General features: G+C 34.2%; 1 pseudogene; it reads right to left on the bottom strand.

Moving 5' to 3' along the window:
• Positions 1-23,276, bottom strand: part of LOC132500628 (nucleophosmin-like) — a 33,397-nt pseudogene extending 10,121 nt beyond the window's left edge.
• Positions 23,277-23,480: the final 204 nt, after the last annotated feature.

The raw sequence follows: 23,480 nt of genomic DNA, 5'->3' as shown, positions 1-23,480 counted from the left end.
TATAATATCTGGTATAGCAATCATATCAGAAGTGTACGTAATAAAGATGAACATAATCCTGAATTTGTGGTTTGAAGACCAGAATCTATGTTCCTTATTTGCCGTATAGTATTTGACATTGTTATTTGATGATCTGAGTCCCAGTTTTCTCTTTTCTAAAATGAGAGCAGTGTGATGAAATAATAATGACATTGGATGTGGAAATATAACCAACTTATTTTTCATTTTCGGATGTTTCTTACAAGTTGTTGTAAACAGACTTTTTTTTCCTCTGAGTCTTTGTGACTTCTCTTGTAAATGAGGATGATTATCATGAACCATAGAGAGATATTTGGTTTTTAGCATTAAATAGGGTTAAGTGTGCGAGAATTGTTTTATTGTATGAAGCTTCATACAAACATACATTTACGGCAATAATTGTTTGTTAAGAGAAAGCTTTCTGATGCATCCTTTAGGATGCATCCTGTTTTTTTCCATAACTCCAGGATTGATCAGGGTGCCTAAAGCATGATGTGCATTCAAATAATCACTGACTTTTATTATATGTATTAAATCATGGATTTATATATTTCAAAGTGTAGAAATAATACCTCATGTGATGCACAGACATTGTCGCTTTAGTGAATGGATTACACTTTGAAATTCATTCTTAATAGTTCATGGTCTTTTTGTTACTCAGAAAATTGTTATGGTCTTGATCATAACAGCAAGGTGCTGTGTACTAGAATCAGTAAATCTTAGCATATCATAGCACTAAAACAAGCCAGCTTTACTTAATGGGCTCCATTATACACTATTGAATGTAGGTCATTTTATGCCGTTATCCCATTTTGTTACATTCACTCAAGTCCTAAAGATTATATGGGTAGGAATTTCTAAACAAAAGTTAAGTGAATATTCTTGTTACTTAATTTAATGTGTAAGTATCCAATTATTAAATTTACATATAAATTTCTCTATTTTTTTGACATTTTTCAAGGGAATATATTTATGTGACACATTTAAAGCACAAATCGCCTAAGGTTTAGAAGAAAATTATAATATTTATTAGGGTAATTCATTTTTACTTATAAAAAATTGCATATACTGTGGCTATATGTAATTATCTAGAGACAAAGCATAGTTTTATATTTTGTTTGTTTCTTTGTTGGTTTGTTTGTTTTTTAGTGTGAGTTGTTGAAAGCTAGACTTTTTTCTGGGCTGGCTTACACTGAGTAAAATTGTATACGAATTACTCAACAATATGTTTTTTCAACATTCTTCTTATTCCGCAACATGATGAACAAATGTTACGTCCTGCATAAATAATAACTAGGTTTAATATGGTTTCCTATTAGAGTTTAGATGCAATTCCAGCAGTATGTTTCCAACTTCTCTTTGAATAATCAAATGTTGCAGATAGAAATATGTCTCTAGAATGGAAGTAATAACATTATTTAATGTAACTGACATGATTTACCAATTTGGTATTCTTCATTTTCCCCAACTTAGTTGCATTATCAGAAAATGAAATGGCAGCTCTCAGGTATCAGTAATGCATGGATTTATCAAGTTATTAAATACGTGTTAAAATAAACGTGGCATTATTTGATCTGATGGGTGCCTTCGCGTGTTCTTTGATTAGTAGCCAGTAAATTGCTATTGAAGGATAGGGTCCCAAAACATTGAAAATGTATGCAAACTCATATATGCATGCTTTGAATTTTCTGGATATTTAGATATAATTCTGATTATTTATTTTAAATGATATACTTTTAGTGCCTTCAGATTCACAAAATGAGAAAAATAACTCTTCCTAGGATTTCAAATAAAAATTTTGGCTAGCATCAAAACCTTCACATTATTCCAGAAAGTTTGCACATTCTGATGTTGAGTTGAGTTCATTAGGAATATACATTTATAAGACTTGTTGACTGAAAATATATCTGGTTCCAAAACATCATGCTTTTCTTTAGAAGAAAATAAAATCATTGTGAACCTTAGTGCATAATACATGAAGAAATTATGCATTCTCTTCTTATATGAAATGACCAACTTTGTTTTCTCTTTTTAAGTAAATATCTGCATGTATATTATTGAACTAACCAAGTGATAATTCTGAAAACAGAAGAGAACAAGGAGAAAAGTATAAATTGATTTTACTTGTAAAAGTTTACTAAAAGTCTTAAATAAAATATTAACTATTTGAAAGCCATAGTATATTAAAACTATAATATGTATATTAAATTAATGTAGTAGATTAAAAATATCATAATCTAAGGTGTTAGAAGAAAGAGAGAAGAAAGAGACCCTAAAAGCAGTGGCTTATCAATAGTAGATTTTTATTTATCTCACACATAATAGTCAAAAATGGACATCTGGCTGATGAGATGGTTCTGCATCCTTAACATGTGGATTCCAAGCGTAGAGGAGGGAAAAATTGCCCCCTCTACCCCTCTTGAGTTCTTGTAGCCAGATTAATAATAAAACGGACACAAGGTAGATTAACATGAGAAAAAAATTTTTTTAATTCATGCATATGGAAGTCTCATATGGGACCTAAGAAGTGGCCAAAGCAGGCAGCTTTTATACTTTTTAGATAAAGAAACCATAAATGTGTGAAGAATTGACAGAGAAAGAAACTTAGGCTTTGGTGCTTAATTAGTGAAGAATCTAAACGGAGTTTGGGCTTGGGGTAGTAAATTAAAGAAGTAACAAGGTTTACTTATATAGGCTTTTGACCCAAATTTCCTTTCTCTGGTGCTAAGAGTGTCCTTCTACTTCCAGATACTCAGAGTGCACCTTCCACATGAGAGATTTATTTCCTACTTTCAGGAAGACAGAAAGGAGAATCAGAGTGTTCTTCTTGTATTGGTCACTTACTTTGTAACTTTAATTCAAAATAATCAATATGCTATTGAGGCACATTTTTTTGAAAGGTTTCCTCTTTTTTTTAATTATTAGTTTCTGCTTTATAACAAAGTGAATCAGTTATACATATACATCTGTTCCCATATCCCTTCCCTCTTGCGTCTCCCTCCCTCTCACCCTCCCTATCCCACCCCTCCCGGCGGTCACAAAGCACCGAGCTGATCTCCCTGTGCTATGCGGCTGCTTCCCACTAGCACATTTTTGAGAGGACTAACCTGAGGAGCCAAGATTCTGAGGGAAGCGAGAGCGGCGGGAGCGGCGGGAGCGGCGGGAGAGGCGGGAGCGGCGGGAGCGACGGGGAGCGACGGGAGCGACGGGAGCGACAGGAGCGACGGGGAGCGACGGGAGGGGGAGCGACGAGAGCGAGATGGGGGTGGGGGGCGCAAATGTACATTATGGACACTGGGGCATGGGTAGCAGGTAGCAATCACTGCTATGGTGACTCCTGTCATTGCCCTTTTGAGTGTATCCTTTTTCCTACAAAAAGAATATGCAAATTCTTTACAAGGGAGAAAATTATCCGTTCTATCAGTTATGGAATACGGCTGACAGTGAAGGAACTCTGGGTTCATGCAAAGTCATGTCCATCATGTCTAGATATAGTTTTATGTGGTCTGATATCTTATTAACTGGAAGAAAAGTTATTTTCCCATCTCCACTTTCTACCACTCACCTATTACATAATGTGGAATTAAAAGAAGTTTTCTTTTAAATCTCCTATATAGAACATACAGAATGAAACCCATATCAGTCAGTTGCCCCTATCTACCGCAGGGAAAGGCTTACAAAGTCTCCTTGCCCTGGGAATGGAATAAGTTCCTCACTTAGCCTGTAAGACATCCTCATATCCAGCTCTGTTAGAGTAAATATCCTTTTCTCATTGTTTTCTATGGCCAATAACATTAATTTGGGGACTTTTCCCCCTCTTGCTATTGTCATTCACAGCCAAAACTGCAGAGCTTTCATAAGCAGCTTCCTGATGGAACAAGTTTGGGGACTGAATAACAAGCCAAACTTGTTATTTCCTTGAAATGAAATTCTTTCAAAAACTTTGCAAGATTCAGAAACTGTCAATAAATTCCATGTGAAAGTAATATAAGTAATATTTCATTTTCAGTAATTGTTCATATAGTTGTTAAATAGTATGGTAGCTTTAAAGCATGTCCATAAGTACTTGGAAAAACAGGGGAAAGTTGATTGTATTTTCATGAGGTTTTAAAAATGTTATCCAAAGTACTTAGTTTTCATGAGGGAAATATATATTCCTTTCCTTTGTGTGCATATGTGGAAAATCTCAGAACAATGACAATAAATAAATTTCAGATAACTGGGATTGAAAAAATCAACAAAGTAGGAAGTAAGCTAGTTAGTGTGTAAGAATTAGATGGCTTAGTATTATAATAATGATTTACAACCTTTTTATATAATAAGAGAATAAAAGCCTGATCAGAAAAGAGGTGAAAAATCCACTAGGATATCTACAACTCATGGAAAACTCTATCTCTGTAATTCTTAACAGACCAAGCATATTACTTGTATTTTCTCAAGATCATAAAAATTTTATTGACCTATGATATGTACCAAAGGCTGATAAAGACAGCATTGTTTTATTTGATAGTATTCTCGATTGTTATTGCCACTCCAAAATTATGCTCAGAGGAATTAAGCTCAGGTTTCTAAATAGACAGAGATTATAAAACGGTATATTAGCATACTAATTTGAGCAATCTTGAGTTAGGTTCTATAAAAAGTGAAGCACGAAAGAGTATAGAATACGTTTTTGTTCACTCTATTGAAATAAATCTCTCACAAGTATGCTGCAGTTAAGCTTCAGCAGTAGGAAAAATAACTTGGAATGTGGTTCTCAAGGAGATATAGATAAATTAAATTCTGAAAAATTTCTATTTCAGTATCAGTTGAAAACAGTAGAAAGTGATGAATTTCACGAATGCTAGCACAAACCACCAATTAGAAGTGAGTCAATCGAATTGTTCAGAAAGAGGAGAACTATAAATCACAAATTAATCTTATCAAGAATTATAAGAAAAGGAAATGAAGGAACCAGGAATGTTACCTTTCAATACAGTGGCACATAAATTGGATGTATTCATTAACACAAAAGAGAAAATTATTTGTAATGATTGAGTATCCTTTCTTTGTATTAAAAGTTTAGTTCCAGGTTTCATGATCTAATGGGATTTTTCTTATAAGTACTTCATACAGTATTGTTGAGTTGCTTTACACAATATTCATAAATTTCTATGGTAAAACTTAAACCATAGATGAATTTTTAAATACTTTAAGAAAAGAGCCAGACAGTATGTACATAACAAGCATGAGACATAAATCTGATGTGGGCTTTTTATTTTTTAACTTTTCTTTTAGTTTTTATTCAGTAGTGGACACAATTTTGTTCCTAAGAGGTTTAGAATAATTGCAAGCAACATTGTCAGTCTAGTAATTTTCAGCTATAAGAGTAACAACAATACATTCAACACCAAGAGGAAATGTTCTTTGATGAAAATTTAACTTTTCATCCCTATTACAAGGGCAGAGAAAAAGCATGTGTGGTATATATCTCCCAAACTATATTTACTTATTTCATACTTGGGCATTCTCTGATAGTAGAATGGAGCAGAGAGTGAAGGCTGTCCTTTGTTACCACAACATAGAGGGTTGTCACAGTGCAATGGTGGCATCTATTGACATATGATATATATGACATGAAATTGCCTAGATTTTTCCCCAGGTCTTCTTTTCCTAGAGCATACTATGTCTAGATGCTGAAAAGACGTGGCTCAAATCGACACTTTCAATTTGATATGAAGAAATTTAAAGCCAACACCGAAAAAAGTGCACGGCTGAAAGCAACACTGAAAACAATGAATCAAGATTTTTAATTTTTTTTCTGATGGGGCAAAAAAATAATAAGAAAATATATGGTCAATATTTTTCTCACAACAATTTCATGTTTGTCACTGTGTTCCAAGGTGATCAGAGATGGCATGGTAAAGTTGAACAATGGAAAGTCGGAAAGTCTATTATAGATAGGTAGATAGATAGAGAGATAGTACATAGATAGGTGGTTAGACAGATAAGCACTGAGCTGCACTGTGGAAAGTAAAAAGGAGATTAAGGCCCTAGGAACTCTATAATCTAATAATAAAGGCATATATTAAGTAGAGGATCACAGAAATATATACTCAGTATTACCCTGACTTAAGGAAAATAATTGTATGAAAAAAATAATTCAGAAAGGTAGTGTCAGTGTCAGTGTAGACTACGAAAAGGTACAACATTTCTTCTATAAGTAATACTCTAAAGCAGAGTAACTTTCTTCTATTCCTTTTATTTTGTGGCAGAAATGGCTGATTCATTAATTATTTTTAATGTTCTACCTGGAAATTTAATCCAACAAATTACTGAACTATTTGGTTAGTGCAGTGAATTACAGAAGAGATGCCTTATTGTAGGATACTGGGAGCTACATAGAATGGTTACAGTCAGGGCACTGTATCTCTGTGATTACCAATTCAACACCCCAAGGATGAACCAACTCAGGGCAGTGTCCCATTCCATTCCCTGATGTGGAATCTATTTCTTCCAAAGGACCTTTAGTAGTTCTTTATCTACTTCAATTTCTCAAAATCCAATAAGTCTATTCCTTAATCCGTGAAGCCGTATTTTATACACTGCCAGAATATGTCTGTTGAGACAGGTAAAAACAGATAATTGCCTGTGATACAACAACTGTAAATAGTTGTGTGTGTATATTCATCATGTTTTTTTTTTAATTTTAACTTTCTGTATATTATGATTTTTTGATATCCTAAAAAAAAAACAAAAAACAAGCTTTCAGTCTAGGTACAGAATGCCCCTCCCTGGGTGAGCCGATTAGTAAATTCTTAGAGAGAGCATTGACTCAGGAAACGCGTCATTGATATGCAAACTAACCAATAGAGGGCCATACCTCCTCTGGTTCCTGCACCCTAGGATGCAACATTCCTCTGTCTTAATCATCCCTGGGCCAGGCACTAAGCAACTAGGGACCACCCTTATATAGGCTACTGAAATTATTCAAACAAGCCAATCCTTAGTCAGTTACTCAGCCCTGTTTTACCTTTCCTGCATAAACCCTAATAAAGGCTCTAGCCTAAACCTATTGCTTTATCCTGTTTCTGCTTCCTGACCAAAACCTGGTGTTCCTCCTGTGACCCTGTGCTTGGATCTGTGCCTCTTGTTTCTAGGGCAACTATGAGTAACATTGAAAATTTCGTTCAATGCATTGACCTCTCTATGTCATTATTCAGGCACCTTTATAAATTAAGACCCAGAATGTTTCAGAGAAAAGGGTTGGGAGAAATTCAATTATTGCCACTTATATTGCATTAAATGAACTTAGTGAAATATCTCCTTGTATTAAAAAAAATTGGAAATTTGATTTTGCCAGAAAGCACTTTTTATCCCAAACAGAAAGCTTTGGACTATTATTGTTACAGAAGACTAGATTTACTTATTTGTACAAATACTGCAAATGATGTTGTCATTTGGAGATGTTGAAATGTGGAGCTTGTATCATTCTTCATAGCTATAAACAATCATCAAATTCCATACAAAATTGCTCAATTTTCCTTCAATCTGAGTTAAACACTATTTACTTCAAGGCTGATAGAGCACAATGTGAAAAAGAAAACTTTATGCTATCACATGATAGATGGAAAAGGTTCCCATTTTATCATTGTTAAAGTCTGCTATGAAAGTAAGAGGGTATAAAATTTTGAATAGCTATTAAGTAACTCAGGTTTTTGACAGTCTTCATGAAAAATATGGCAAATCTTGGATAACACAAAGTGTGCACTACTATGAATCTGGCTGACTTATTTCACCCAAGTACTTCAAGACCAGGAGACCTTACTGTGCCCATCATTATTTTTAATTTTTTGAAAACTCTGTTGCCTTCCCTATAAAGTTAAGAGCACTTGGATACAGAGTCATATTGGACCATGTTTTAAATACTTTATGTGAAATGATTTTTATCATTGGTGACCTAGAGAAGAGTAGTTTGATGAGTGCTAGAGGCAAAGCCAGATTGGAGCAAGTTCAAGACGGAATGGGAAGAAGTGAGTAGGAAACAGAGCTAGAGAGTATAGACAACTTTTGGGAGAGGCTTTAACTCTAAAGTGGAACAATGGAGAATTAAGAAAACATTCATGTTTACTTTTAGATGGCTGTATAAATCAGTAGAGACTTAGTAATGGTCTGTGTCCCTATGCAGAATATCTGAAGTATAATATAATATGTGGACTAAAGGATAGTTCTGCTTGTTCAGATCATGGGTGAACATAATAACAGCTGCTACCAAGTGAGCAGTCAGTATGCAGTAAGCACTCTTGCAAGTGCTTTACATGCGTTATCAAATGTTCTCTAGACACACAAAAAAATCTTGACTAGAATTGACATTATCTTACTTTTATAGAAAGAAACCAAGCCACAGACAAGTTAGGGATTTACCAAAGTTTAGAAAGATATATAGTTGGAGAACAAAAGTCCAAACAGTATATTCTTTTTACCAAAATTAGTAACATTTCCATTATGCAGAACTCTTTCTGCTTGGGATTGTGAGGGGAAATACCCAGAGATCAGGTTGAAGTGTATCATATACAACCTAGATGCCTTGAAAAGAGTTTGTAGAGAGGATATGGAAGATTTTGAGACTTATGTATGTCATGAGTGTGGCTGTGGCTTAGAAAGTGACAGAGTTACCTGAAAAGGATTTGCACATGTGAAAGAGATATTGATAATGCAATGGCCAGATTGCACACTATTGCAATAGTATATGAAATAAAGACATAAGATCTTATCTATGGTATTACCACGTGAATAGAGAAAGGAGACTGAATTCCACAAAATGAATCATTTACTCAGACATGATGGCATGGGGAAAGAGAAAAAGGTCTAACATTCAATTCCAAATGATGAAACTTGGGTGACTTAGAGAATATGTTATCAAGAACCAATATAGAGTTGGTTTGGTTAAAAAATGGTGAGACTATCTTAAATATAGTTTTATAAAATGGACAAAAAATATTTTAAAACAGAATAGAACACTGGAGAGGGATCCTAATGGTAAGTGTGCCTTTGGATACCTTCTGAATAGAATTGATATCCATTAATTAAGTCATTTAGAAATACTTCATCACCTACTCTCCTCTGAGCTCTTAGATGTTGCAAGTATAGGACTGAAATAGATAGAGACCTTGTCTGCTTTCAGCAGTTTTACTGCAAAATAGAGAAGGTAAAGTACTTTGTGGTAATTGTCTAAAAATCAAGGTAGATATTATAAGAGCATAGATGAGAACCCCTAATCTAGATTTGGAGATAAATATCAGGAAAGACTTTCAGAGCAGATGGAATTTTCATGAGAGAAAAGAGAAAATATGAAAAAAAACTAGAGGTTTGGAAAACATCTGAAAATAAGGGCAAGGGAGTCAAGGGCAAGAATGAAGAATTTCTTGGAAGATGACCAATAAATATACAGACTTTTTTGCTAAGAAAAGTGAAATAGTGATTTAAGAAGAAACATTTAATAAATCTCACCTAAAGCTTTCAGATATAAAACTAAAAGAGTACATATGACTTGTAGCTGAGTAGCTTCCTCTCAGGAAGCTCTCTGAACAGGTTAAATTAAATAATAAGTGTCTGTTTAGGAAGCAGAGGCAGGAAACAATGGCTAAAACCTTAAAAAGAAGAAACGTAAAACACAATAGTTATAGAAAACTGTAAAAGCTTTGGCATGAAGACAGAGACATCCCTTATGCTGATCAGTACTTGAGAACAGACCAACATAAAGCTGGTCCCCCAACATAAAGCTGGACCCTGAACACTGAACCAAAATGAACACAAAGGTTTAGTGAGCAACAGGCATCAAACATTAGAAGGAATTTCAAATGTGTGTCATCTTTTTATTCTAATGGCTCTGTAGTTGGCTAAATTTCCATTATATAGGACAAAAACTTCTGGCCCCTTTCTGACAGACAGGATTCAGTCAGATAAGTGATCTGTGGTACAAATAATGCCAACTTCTTCCTTTCCCCTTGTTTATGTCCACAAGCAAATGCTGCTTACTTACACTGTCAACAGTTGGCTCAGTCATAAGACCTAGGTTTGGAATAGCATTCAGTCAAGTAGCCAGAGAGAAATGATTGGTCAATCCATGCTCATGCTTGCTTTCAAGTGTCATTTTGCTTATACCTGAGGCTTTAAGGTAACATGGAACACAGCCTTTTTTCATGCTGGACAGCTCTCCACAGTCTACACCATCCTAGCACACTATGGAATAGTACCTATTCAAAGTTGGATACTAAAGCTAGCAGAAAAGACAAATGTCAAATAATTAAAATTACCCTTGGAAATATTTGAGGAAGGTATCATGCAATGAAAGGTCAGTGGCAAATTAATAAATTAAGGTACTTTATTTTTCCAAGAAAATTAGAAACAAATTCATCTTCTTGGTTGAGTTCTAATTTTAATGTTTTTTTTTTAAACAGCTCTATTGAGGTATAATTGACATACAAACAACTGAACATATTTAATGTGTTCAATTTGATGAGTTTGGTCATATGTGTAGTCCCGTGATACTATCACCACAATCAAGGGGATAGACATGTACAACACTTCCCAGAGTTTTCTTGTGTCCCTTTGAGTTTTTGTTTGTTTGTGGTAAGAACACTTAACATGAGAACTACACTTTTAACAAATTTTGAAGTGCACAATACTATATTTTTAATCATAGGCACAATGTTTTACAGCAGAGGTCTAGAATTTATGCATCTGGCACAACTAAAACTTTATTATCTTTTGAATAATAATTCCCCTTCTCCTCCGCCCCCCAGCCCTTGGCAACCACGATTGTATTCTCTGCTTCTGTGAGTTTGACTACTTTAGATACCTCATTTAAGTGGAATCATGCAGTATTTGTCATTCTGTAACTAGCTTATTTCACTTAGCATAATGCTGCTCTGACCCATTTCCTGATTAAGACTGCTAAAAATGAGAGGGACTCAGAGCAAAAGAAACCTCTACAGCATGTCTATACAGCAATGCAAGCCACCCTACCACAGAGACCCTATGACACATTAGACTCATGATACTAAACCCTGCTGAAGACTGAATTCTTAATAATGGCGTATCAAGTGATCCTAAAACCTGAGATGCCATCATGATGCACCAAGCCATTATGCTAATTATGTGCAATAGACATCCTCTATCAAATGAAAGATAGATAGATAGATAGATAGATAGATAGATAAAATACATAGGTGATAAAATAAGAATTGTGTGTGTGTGTGTAATTGGCCTGGAATATGTTGGGAAGTACTAAGTTGAGTGGGCAGGCTCAGACTCTCATGATACAGCCTCTTGCCACATTACCACCTTACCTTCTGTACATGCATATTGCCTAATAAGGAATATGAGAAGACTGGTGAACAGAGGAAGGAAAGAAATTGAGCCTCTTTTATACACTATGCTGGCACCAGTTGGAAGTGGACTGCTGCAGCAGTTCGGCTGTTCTCTGCAGTGGCACTGAAGGAAAAAAGAGTAACATGAAATCCTCCTAGTGGGAAGAATTTTGTCAACTACATCTGAATGATCACTTTGCCTAGAAGTAGAGATACTGGGGTTGACAGAATAATGCCCCCCAAGATGTCCACATCCCAGTTTTAGGAACCTGTAAATATGTTACCTTATATGGCAAAGGGGACTTTGCGGATGTGGTTAAGTTAAGGATCTCAAGATGGGGAATTTATCCTGGATTTTCTGAGACAGCCCAATGTAATCACAAAGTTTCTTATAAGAGGGAGGCAGGAGGTCAGAGTAGAGACGATGCTACAAAGGTGGATGTGAAGATGGAGGATGGGCCACAGGCAACCTCTAGAAACTGGAAAACTTTAAAAAAAAAAAGAAGAATTCTCTCCTAGAGCCTCCAGAAAAAAACAGCCCTATTGATACCTTAACTTTAGCCTTTTAAGACTCATTGCAGACGTCTGACATCCAGAACATCAAGAAAATAAATCTGTGTTGCTTTAAGCCACTAAATTTGAGCTAATCTTTTAAAGCAGTGATTGGGAAACGAATGCAGGTACATACATACTGAATCTTTGACAATGGTTAATAATTTGGTTGGTTGGTCGGGTATTTGGAAAAACAAAACAAAATAAAAGCTATTATTTATTGTTATGTCATCTCTATTATTTCTGGCCTGATTTGAATGGTTTGGATTTTCTCCTTATTATAGGTTGTATTTTCCTTTTTTGTATTCTTGATAATTTTTTTTAAAAACATATGATCTCAACATTGTGTATTTTACCTTGCTGAGTGCTGGATGATTTTATGTTCCTATCCATGTTCTTGATTTTTGCTGTGATGAGATATGGTTATGTTTCATCTTCTTCAGGCTTGCTTTTAAGGTTTTTAGGTGGGAACAGAGTAGCCTTTATAGTTTAGGGCTAATTTTGACCCACTACTGAGGGGAGTACCCTTCTGGGAACTCTATTCATTTGCCCTAGGGCTTCTGAGGTAATCTACTTTGGCTGGTAAAAAAGGAACTATTTCAAAACTAGTGGAAAGCACCAGGTATTGTTCCCTTTACTCATTTTGGGTAGTGTTTTCCCACCCTCAAGTAGTTTCATCACAGGCATTAGCTGATCAGTACATAGGTGAAGAATTGAGGAGTACCCTCTGCAGATCCCCTTAGCTCTCTCTCTGTGTTGCTCTCTCCTCTTCGGTACTGTGCCCTACAACTCAAACTGCTTGAGGCTCTATAACCCAGATTGGGCTCTTCAACCCAGGTAGACCTCCAAGCTTTTCCCTTGATTCCCCACGTTTCCATGTGGTCTGGGAACTCTTTCCAGGCAATGAGATGAAACAAACACTGATCTTAACTAATTTGCTTACCCTCTCTCATGGATCACTACTTTTCACTATTCCATGTCCAGTAAAATTGATGTTTATTATATTTTGTCCATTTTTAGATGTTCTAGTGGGCAGGGATATTCTGTTACTCCATCTTGAATAATAGCAGATCATTTTGTGTGATTATTTTGAAATCCTTTTTATTGCCTCACAAAAATCATTTTGGAAGCTCTCTTTCAACAAGACCATTTCACTACCAGGTTCTATACTGGTATGTTATCAGTATCCATGCCATTCGTATTCATGCAGGTAATACTAATAATACAAATATGTTAAGAAGTGGGATGTTGGGAGGCATAATATGTGATAAATATCTGGATGGCTGAACTATCACATATTCTTTGAAAATCATTATTTTACTAGACCAAAAGATACGGAAAAGGAATTTAGATGTAACTAATTATAGTCATCGCTTCCTTTCTGTTGGATTTTTTTTCTTTCTTAAAGTGCCAGTCCCGGGCTTCCCTGGTGGCGCAGTGGTTGAGTCCGCCTGCCGATGCAGGGGACACGGGTTCGTGCCCCGGTCCGGGAAGGTCCCACATGCCGTGGAGCGGCTGGGCCCGTGAGCCATGGCCGCTGAGCCTGTGCGTCCGGAGCCTGTGCTCCGCAGCGGGAGAGGCCACAACAGTGAGAAGCCCGCGTACAGCAAAAAAAAAAAAAAAAAAAAAGAATGATGTGGAAATGCCATGTTGCCAGGACCTATTAAGCCACAGAAGGCCTTACATATCTTTGCTCTCTCTCCTGCTTCTCTCATTATCATGAAAACAGGTCTGAGCTATCCTGACAGCAGATCAAAAATTGGTACAGAGATAAATCAGAAACGTTTTCATAGCTATGTGACTGTTCATAGTTTTGTTTTTTCTGTTTATTTTTAATTAGTTCTATAACAGTGTCATACTGATGTTAATCTAAAAGAGATGGTATATAATCAGTAAATTTTTGGATAACTATTTTGGAATATGGCTTTCCACCCAGTTAAGACTTCTGACAATATTTGACTAAGTCATACATCATTTTAAAAATAAACTAAGAATGGGAAAGTTTATGAAGAGGATATATTGGTTATTTGAGAGCAAGTAGATAGGTGTATTCTGTACCACATACAGTTCATTTCGACTCATCTTTGTGACACGCAAAAAGATTTGTTGAACAATGCAATGAAAATAGAAGAGCATAAAATGAGTGACACTCACTTCTTGTATTAGGGAACTTGATATTCTGTATACTTAGTGTATAATTCAGTGTTGCCCAAATTTTGTGATGATGCCTCCAACTACTCTTTTAGTTAAGGGTTTTATTGCCCTTTGGCTATTTTTTACTTTTCCAATTTGATTTGGAAATTTTCTGACTTTACCTATTTCAAACCAAAGCTAGGGAAAACTTGGCAGGTTTTGCTGCCTTTTACTTTGCATTTGAGGATTCAGTCCAAATACAGTCTCAAGCAAAATGCAAGAATTGCAAATCTATCCAAACTGAAACAATAACATAATAGTTCACAAGCAGCGAATTACTCTGGGACAGAAAAAATGATGAATTTTGCCCATCCTTGTTTACAGCTAAAAACTGACAAGTAAACATTGAAAAATGCCTCTAGGCTTTCCATGACAGCAGGATTTAAAATGATATAAAAAATGGCCATTCTAATGGTTTACTCTGTTACCCTGTAGTGACACATAATTTAGAGATGTCAATAAATAGAGAGTAAGCGTAATTATTCATCCCTTTCTGTATTATTTAACTACAACAAACCTTGTGCTCTTAAACCATTCAGATTGAAATATGTCTTCTCAGTGATCAAAAATATGATATAAAACCTATTAACTAATGTTGAGAATGAAGAGATTATGACTTATAGAATTTTAGGTGATATTTCAGAGTATATAATCAGAAGTTATCAGTTTATCCAGATATTAGTTGCCAAATTTTATAGACTAAAAAAGATACAACTTTGATTAGAATAGATCTTCATGGTATTACCTTATAATTAGAATAAACATGAAGTATGACTTTCACCTTGGGTTGGGAACTTAGTTATGGAATCCATTATATTTTACTCAAAATGATGTGTTTCTAAAGAAGAGGAAACAAAACTTTAGAGTCTGAACAATTTAATCTGAACTAGGGAGATCATTTTTCAAATTTGGCTTCCAATAATGACAAAGAGCTTTGCTGTATTTTTCTATATAATTGTGTGATACATGAACTGGGTTTATTTTAAAATGATAAAGTCATACAGAGCACTGGATCTCTCTGTTCTGAAAGGCTAACCAGTTTAAATGCAGCAGAATTATTTTGAGCCCACGAAGACCCTTTTGGATTGTGAGTGTAGAAAAGTAAAGTGATAATACTGAAATCATCATGATCATTTAGTATTATTTTAATGCTACAGGGCTTCTACTGGAATTTTTTTCAGCCTGTTTCCATCAAACGTATATTTCTTGGACAAATGAAATCCTGACTATACCGAAGGGACTAGATACTGAAAGTGATTACCATTAGAACAAGTTTTGATTTGTCCTTTAAAGCAGTTTTTCTTGAACTTTAATATACTGACTCACCTATATTTGTTGAGATGCATACTCTGATTCAGTAGATCTCGGGTGAGGTTTGATATTCTGCATTTCTAATGAACATCCAGATTATACTGAGGCTGCTGTTCTTTACACCATATTTTGAGTAGTAAGTTTCTAAAGGATTTCCTCTGCATAACTGACTTTAGATTTTTCCTAGTCCACAGAAAGTTAACTGTGAGTCTATTTACAGTTGAAATTCAGAGTCTGAAATTCAGAGAATCAAATCATGAAAAAATATCAAAAAGCAGAAAAATGTCTATACCTCATTTTGAATAGAATGGGGAGCAAGTTGATTCTGCCCCAAGCACTGAGGATATATCCTTCTAATAAGGTTTGAGGTAAATTATCTTATGTTGGAACCATCCAAGTAAGATTATTCTTAGCTGCCACAACTCCCCTCATAGAAATTCTACTTTGTATATAAATATATACATATACATATATATGTAAAATAAACTTACCATCAGAATAAACTTACAATTTCTTTCATACATCACTATGGTCAAACACTTTAAAGTGTCTAAATGTAGATAATTAAATTGCTTTAGTTTCCCCTCTATTTTGAGAAAATTTGAATTTCAACTCCTAAATTAATTTGCTCAAGTGCTTGTACTAAAAGCCTAACAAAGAAATGTGTGCTCATTTCCAGTCATAAAAGTGATTTATGTTTGTGTTCATTGTCCTATACAAGATGTCCAGATTTCAGCAACATACAAAAGATCAAGACAAAAAAAAATAGACTCTCAAAGATAAAGTAATTACAAAATCAATCTTAGATGAGGCTTTAAAAATATTATGATTAATACGTTAGAGGTACTAATGGTTAGGTTAACAATAAAAAATGGATGTGTAATGTTCAATCACAATTACAATTGCAAAATGTGTAACATATGTGTAATGGGATTATCAGAAGGAAAAGAAGGAATAAAAGGAAATATTTGAAGTAATCATGACTGATACTTTTCCAAAATTAATGACAGATACCAAACCACAGATCCAGGAATTTCAAGAAACACCAAGCAAGATATATTCTAAAAAAATCTATACCTGCAAATTATATTCAAACTGCAGAAAATATAAGGCAAGAAAAAAATCTTAAAGAGAAGCCAGAGGAGGAAAACAAAAACAAAACCAAAAATGTAACCTACAGAGAAAGAAGGATAAGAATTGCATCAGATTTCTCAGATACCATACAAGCATGAAGAGAGTGGAGTGAAATGTTTAAAGTGGTGAAAGAAAACAAAAAGCAGCTACTTAGAATTCTTATCCAGCAAAACTATTCTTCAAATGTAAAAGAGAAATAAAAACTGTTAGAAAAACTAAAATTGAGAGGATTTCTTGAGAGTATTCCTGCCTTGCAAAAAATGTTAAAAGAAGTTCTTCAGAGTGAGGGACAATGATAAGATCAGAAGCTCAGATATACACAAACAAGGAAGAGTATTTAAAGAGGAATAAATGAGAGTAAAATGAAATATTTCATTTTTCTTATTCTAACACAGAAAACTTTGTTCAAAATAATAGTAATAATATATTGGATAGTAGAGTATGGATAGTGAAGTGAATGACAACAATATTATAAGGACAGAAGGAAGGAAATGAGAATGTCCTGCTGTAAGGTGCCTTCACAACTCATGAAACAGTATAATGTCATTTGAAAGTAGACTTAGATTAATTTATAAATGTATATTGCAACCTCTAGGGCAACCACTAAAAAAATCTTTAAATATACTAGATATGCTAAGAGATGAGAGAAAATGGAATCTGATAGATTGCTCAGTTAAAACCAGATAAGGAAGAAAAAGAGTAGAACACAAAAAAGGAAACAAAGAACAAAGGTAGTGAATTGAAAGCAGTTACAAATATGCTAGATATTAAACTAACTATATCAAAAATGACTTTAATGTGAACGTTGTAAATACAGCAATTAAATGACAAAGACTATTAGGTTGGATTTTTTTTAATAGCATCAGAAACTGTAAGAAAATGGAGTAACATTTATAAAGTGGTGAAAGAAAATAACCTGTGAACTCAGAATTATATATCCAGTGAAAAATTCTTCAAAAAGAAACAAGAGTTAGGAATTATATCCAACAAACAGAAACTGAAAGTATTTATTGCCAACACACTCACTCTATGAGAAATATTAAAGGAATTTTTTCAGGAAGAAGGAATGGATGCCAGGCATAAGTTTTGATCTACCAGAAGAAATTAAGAACACTGAAAATGGAATAAATGAACTTAAATAAAATTATTTTTTCTTACTTTACAGTGCTATAAATATAACTTATTTTCTAACCCAAATAATACTGGTGTATATATATGTCAACATATTTGGTGTTTATAGTACACATAAAAGTAAAAGGTATGGCAACAATAATTCAAACATTGGGAGAGAATTGGTAAAATACTGGTATAAAGTTTTTATATTACAAATGATGCAACATGCTAATATTTGAAAATAGGTTCTGACTAAATAGTGATGCATATTATATATCCTGCAGCAACAACTATATGAATAAAAATAGAAGTGTAGGGCTTCCCTGGTGGCGCAGTGGTTGAGAGTCCACCTGCCGATGCAGGGGACACGGGTTTGTGCCCCGGTCTGGGAGGATCTCACATGCCATGGAGTGGCTGGGCCCATGAGCCATGGCCACTGAGCCTGCGTGTCCGGAGCCTGTGCTCCGCAACAGGAGAGGCCACAGCAGTGAGAGGCCTGCGTACTGCCAAACAAACAAACAAACAAAAAAATAGAAGTGTAAATAAAAAAATCAGTAGGGGAGATAGAATATAAGCAATGAACACAAGAGGAAATAGAGCAAGTGGATAGAACCAAAGAATAATTGGAATTTGTAGAAAACAAAAGAATTCTATAAGATTTTAATCCAAGCATGTAAATAATTATATTATTTATGAATAATCTAAAAATACCACTTATCTCAATAGAAACACTTACACAAATTGACAGTTCTATATAGTAACTTTAGATGATAAACAAATGATGGCCAGTATGCACATGACATGTTGCTTGGATCATTAGTCCTTACTGAAATGCAAATTATAATCACATTGAGAATAGCTGAAATAATATATATGTGTCATAAATATGTAAACATAATTATTTATCTACCTATATATTTATATATCTGCCTATCTATCATCTATCTCTACCAAGAGCTGACAAGAATATAGTGAAAACTCAGCTGAAACTAACATCCATTTCTGATGGGAATTCATAAAGGCAGAACCCCTTTGGAAAAATCTTTGGCAATATTTTATAAAGTTAAACTTATACCTACCATTATTTACATTATTTATTAAAGAGAAATAAAACCATATATTCATTCAGATATTTTAATTCATTCAAATATGTGAATGATTATACTAGCTATATTCATAATTCTCAAAAACTGGAAACAAGGCAAATGTCCTTTAACTACCCAAAAGTTAAAGTATCTGTGGTAGAGTCATACAATGGGATACTACTCAGCAATTTTTTAAAAGTTATTGATTCATATACAAACATAGATGATCCTTTAAGGAACTTTCTAGTTGTAAGAAGCCAGACACACAAGGATACCTATTGTGTGATCACCTTTATAAGACATTCTGAAAGAAGAAAAAAAAAATAAGGTTAAAAAAAGGGATAGCTGGAGGAGGAGTTGCCTACAAAAATACATCATGAATGAGTTTTTGGAGAGATGGAACTATTCTATATGGAATTGTGTTTGAAGATACACAATTCTATGAATCTCTTGAAACCCATAAAACTAGACAACACAAAGTACATTTTATTATATGTGTCTTTTAAATCCACTAAATGGAATAAAGATGGAATTAAAGATTAAAAATGAATCTCATTGAGTTCAAAATTTATTAATAATGCCATTGTTGGGGTGATAAAGAAAAAAAATGATCTTATTAATTTGAAAACAGTGTTTTGAATAGATACTGTAAGCCAGAAGGAAAACAGGCTATTCTTGTCAGAATTATATCCATGAAACAATAGTGAGGTACTATAAAAGGAATGGAAACAATAAATGTATCTTGGTTGTTAAGACTATAATAACACCAACAAAAAACTTAGTAGAAATAGTGGAAAAAAATTATGAGACTCTCTCAACTAGAAAAGGAAAAAAGAAAGGGAAAATAAGAGGCAAAAATAAGATATTTGAGGAACAAAATTAGTTAGTGATTTCATCATCTACCTAGCACTAGACTACCTCTTTGAAGTCATTTTCCATTACTCATGCCCTTTCCCACTGACTACTCATTTCGATCCTTCAGTTCTGCTAGATTTTCAGTCCTAGGGATTTAGTGCTGGATATGTCTTCCCTGAGCCTAGAGCACTAACCCTAAAATCATTTCATTGTTGCATTTCTCTCAGCATTCAGGCATAATCTCAAATATCTTATTCAAAGCAAGCTAATAGAGCTCTTTCTCTTCCAGTAACTGTTTATGATATTGATTTATTTTATGTTCACCACAACACTGCTCAGTTTCTGAAATAATAATGTATTAATATTAAGTTTAAGATTAGTCTGTGCACAGCTTTTAGCAACAATAGATAGAAGAGTTCTTGACATATAATAATTTCAAAAGAAATGAGAGTGGGGGAAGAGAGAGGAAGAATAGAAAAAATAGAAAAGAAGGAAGAAGAAGAAAGAAGAAAAGGAGGAGGAAAAGGAGAGGGGAGAAGGAAGAAAGGAAAGGACGAAGGAAGAGAGGGAGGGAGAGAGAAGGGAAGAAGGGAAGAAAGAAAGAAAGAAAGAAAGAAAGAAAGAAAGAAAGAAAGAAAGAAAAAGAAAGAAAGAAAGAAAGAAAAAAGAGAACTTCCCTGGTGGCACAGTGGTTAGGACTCTACCTGCCAATTCAGGGGACACAGGTTCGAGCCCTGATCTGGGAAGATCCCACATGCCGTGGAGCAGCTAAGCCCATGTGTCACAACTACTGAGCCTGCACTCTAGAGCCCCTGTGCCACAACTGCTGAGCCTGTATGCCACAACTACTGAAGCCTGCATGCCTAAAGCCCATGCTCTGCGACAAGAGAAGCCACTGCAATAAGCCTGCGCACCGCAACAGAGTAGCCCCCACTCGCCACAACCAGAGAAAAGTCCATGCACAGAAACAAAGACCCAATGCAGCTAAAAATTTTAAAAAATAAATAAATTTTAAAAGAGAAAAAAGAAAGCCGACATTACAGAAATTATCACAAGAGATGAATATGGTGGCACACGTTAGATATTGAAAAAATTCTAATTGTGTCATCACTGCTTCTTAATGGCCCTGTTCAAGTAAAAGGAATATATGTAATATATTTTATTGTATTTACAAGTTTTTTGGAAAAAATTTCGAATTCCATATTGTATTTTGTGATTATATTGTGTAAAAGGTATAATTCAGATATTTTTATTATCTAATTAAATCAAATTTGTCAACTCTATGCAGTTTTTAACATTTCATTTTAACATTAACTCACTTAAAGAACATGTTTTTAAGATTTTATTCTTATTCACAAATTTATTAACAGTAGTTCAAGTAAAACAAATCATACAGATTACCTAAAAAGTCTGAATGACTGATTTGATATCAATTAGTATATTAGTTTATGCTAATTTCTTAATTTAAATGTTAGAAAGGTAGCATCATTTATGCTAAAGTATTCTTTAACTGAAAAACTAAACTATAATCATCATTCCCTTACAAAATTGTTTGCAATTGGAAATTTTGCTACATCTATTTTTATGTGATATTTACAAATCAAATGCTCATTTGCATGAGATTATCATTCCTAACAAAAGCAAAAATTGGTCTTAGCATCTCAAGTACAATGTATTCAGAAGAGTATAATGAGGCAAAACATGTTTTTAATTTTGATGAATCTCAATGAATTGTGGTATTGTGTTGTTATATTGTAAAAACACATTAATGGAATAGATTTTGAAAAGTCCATATAAATTTCTCATTAAATATTTAAGCCTAAAAGATTTTTTGTGAGTTCTTTTTGTTTTTGCCTCATTACATACAGATTTGAAGTTACAAGAAGTATAAGCAAAATTAGAGGATAGGTAGATAGATAGATACATGATAGATAGGTAACTTGATCAAGGAAGGATAAACAGAGGTAAAGAAAAACAAGACCAAAAAGAGTAAAAGAAATATGCAATTAAGAACATTATAGTTACATTATTTAACCTTCGATTTGGGTCCTGAACTTCTAATGTATGGTATGTGAACTTCTGCTTACTCCTTCAGAAACCTCCATATGATATACCTTTATGAAGGCATGGGCGATTTAAGAGAAGAAAGCAGGTTTAAGCAAGTTAGCCTTTGAAAATTTTTATAAACTTTCCTTCGATCCCCTCAAATACTGCTTTCTTTGATATATTAAAAGAAAGCTTTAATTAACTACATAAATAGTTTATTTGATTTTATTTTACATCTGTGAAAAAAAACACTAAAAAACTGGAATTTAAATCTTTATATAAAATCTACTAATGCCTCTGTTGCTTTGTAAGGATTGCTTCAAGGAAAATGTTGAACTCAGTTAACAAGCCTGTACTACTTATGTAAATGAGAGAAAGGGACTCTGTCATTTAAACTATACAGTATTTCAAAAAGCTCTCAGGTTGTTACACTGCAAAGTAGTAAAAACTCTGTTGAATTATCCAAAAAAGCAGTTCAGTAGGGAATGGCCCCTAATTCTCAGTTACCATGATTTATCATTATATTCTTAACATTTTATAGTTTTTAAATTTTTTATTATATTGTATTCAAATATTTATTAAGCAGCTAGGGAGATGCATAGGTGATTAAGACATAGTCAAAGAGGTGAGGCAAATGCACAAATAATAGAAAGCAAAGTATAAGGTTCACTGAATCATAGCAGTCAAAAGAATGTGCTTTAGGAGATCGAGAGTGAGATTGCTTCCAGACTGGAAGGGGTGTGGGTGAGTGGCAAATCAGGAAAGGGGATTGAGATTAAAATAGAAGACTTCAGTCTGAATTGTTGATGATACTCATTATGGGCTATATTTATCTCTTCTCTTCCTCTCTGGGTTTGATTTACCAGTAGTGCCCAGGATTGTTCAATGCACTTAATATATTTGTTTGCATTTTTGCTTCAATGTCTTCTACAGAACTAAGTTCTTTTGGTATTTTAGGAGTCCCCCCCCCCACCTTTTTAAAAAATTCTTGACATTTTGATCTTGGTGATGATGGTCTTGAGTCTTTTCCATTCTGGTTTGATTTCTGTGCATTTTTGGTTGTACTAACTTATAGAGATTTCTTTACCAGAGCTTTTTCTTCATCTTCTTTATCATCAAAATCATTGTCTTCATCTTCATCAACAGTGAGTTTTACTTTTTTCTGTGGAAACTTGCTTCCATTTCTAAGTACAGGACACTTTTCAGATAAACTTAGGAATTTCACATTCTCCTCCTCTTCATCCTCTGATTCTGCATCTCCCTCCACAGCTACTAAGTGCTATCCACTAATAGGCACAGGCCCTGAACCACACTTCGACTGTAAGACCACAGCTGTTATTTCAAAGCCCCCAGGAGAAACTATTGGCTATACAGACATTTTCAAAGTTTCTAGTGTTATTTTAATTGGACTGCCTTCATAATTCATTGCCTCAACTTCAACAATGTGCAGTTCATCCTTTGTACCAGCCCCTAAACTCACTGTTCTTAAAGATAACTGGTGCTCATTTTCATCATTATCCACCTTAAAGAGATAATCTTTGTCAGCCTTTAGTTCACAACTGAAAAGATAGTTTGGTGGCCTCAAGGGGATCATGTCCATTTATATGGAATCTTCCATGGGGTGGTGGCACACACTTAAGTGGGAGAGAAGGCAGATGGAGGTAAACTACTGTTCTAGACAATAGCCTTGCAGGACAGAATCACACCAGGTGACATTTTATAGCTTTTTGAACTAGAAAAAAATAAATTGGCTACAATAAAAAATGTACTTTTTCATGCTTAAAATATATCATTATATTTCTCCTGGAAATTAAAAAAAATC

Source organism: Mesoplodon densirostris, chromosome 13, assembly GCF_025265405.1.
Source record: "Mesoplodon densirostris isolate mMesDen1 chromosome 13, mMesDen1 primary haplotype, whole genome shotgun sequence".
Classification (NCBI taxonomy): Eukaryota; Metazoa; Chordata; class Mammalia; order Artiodactyla; family Ziphiidae; genus Mesoplodon; species Mesoplodon densirostris.
The sequence above is the reverse complement of the archived record's forward strand: the minus strand, read 5'-3'. Positions and strand labels throughout refer to the sequence as shown.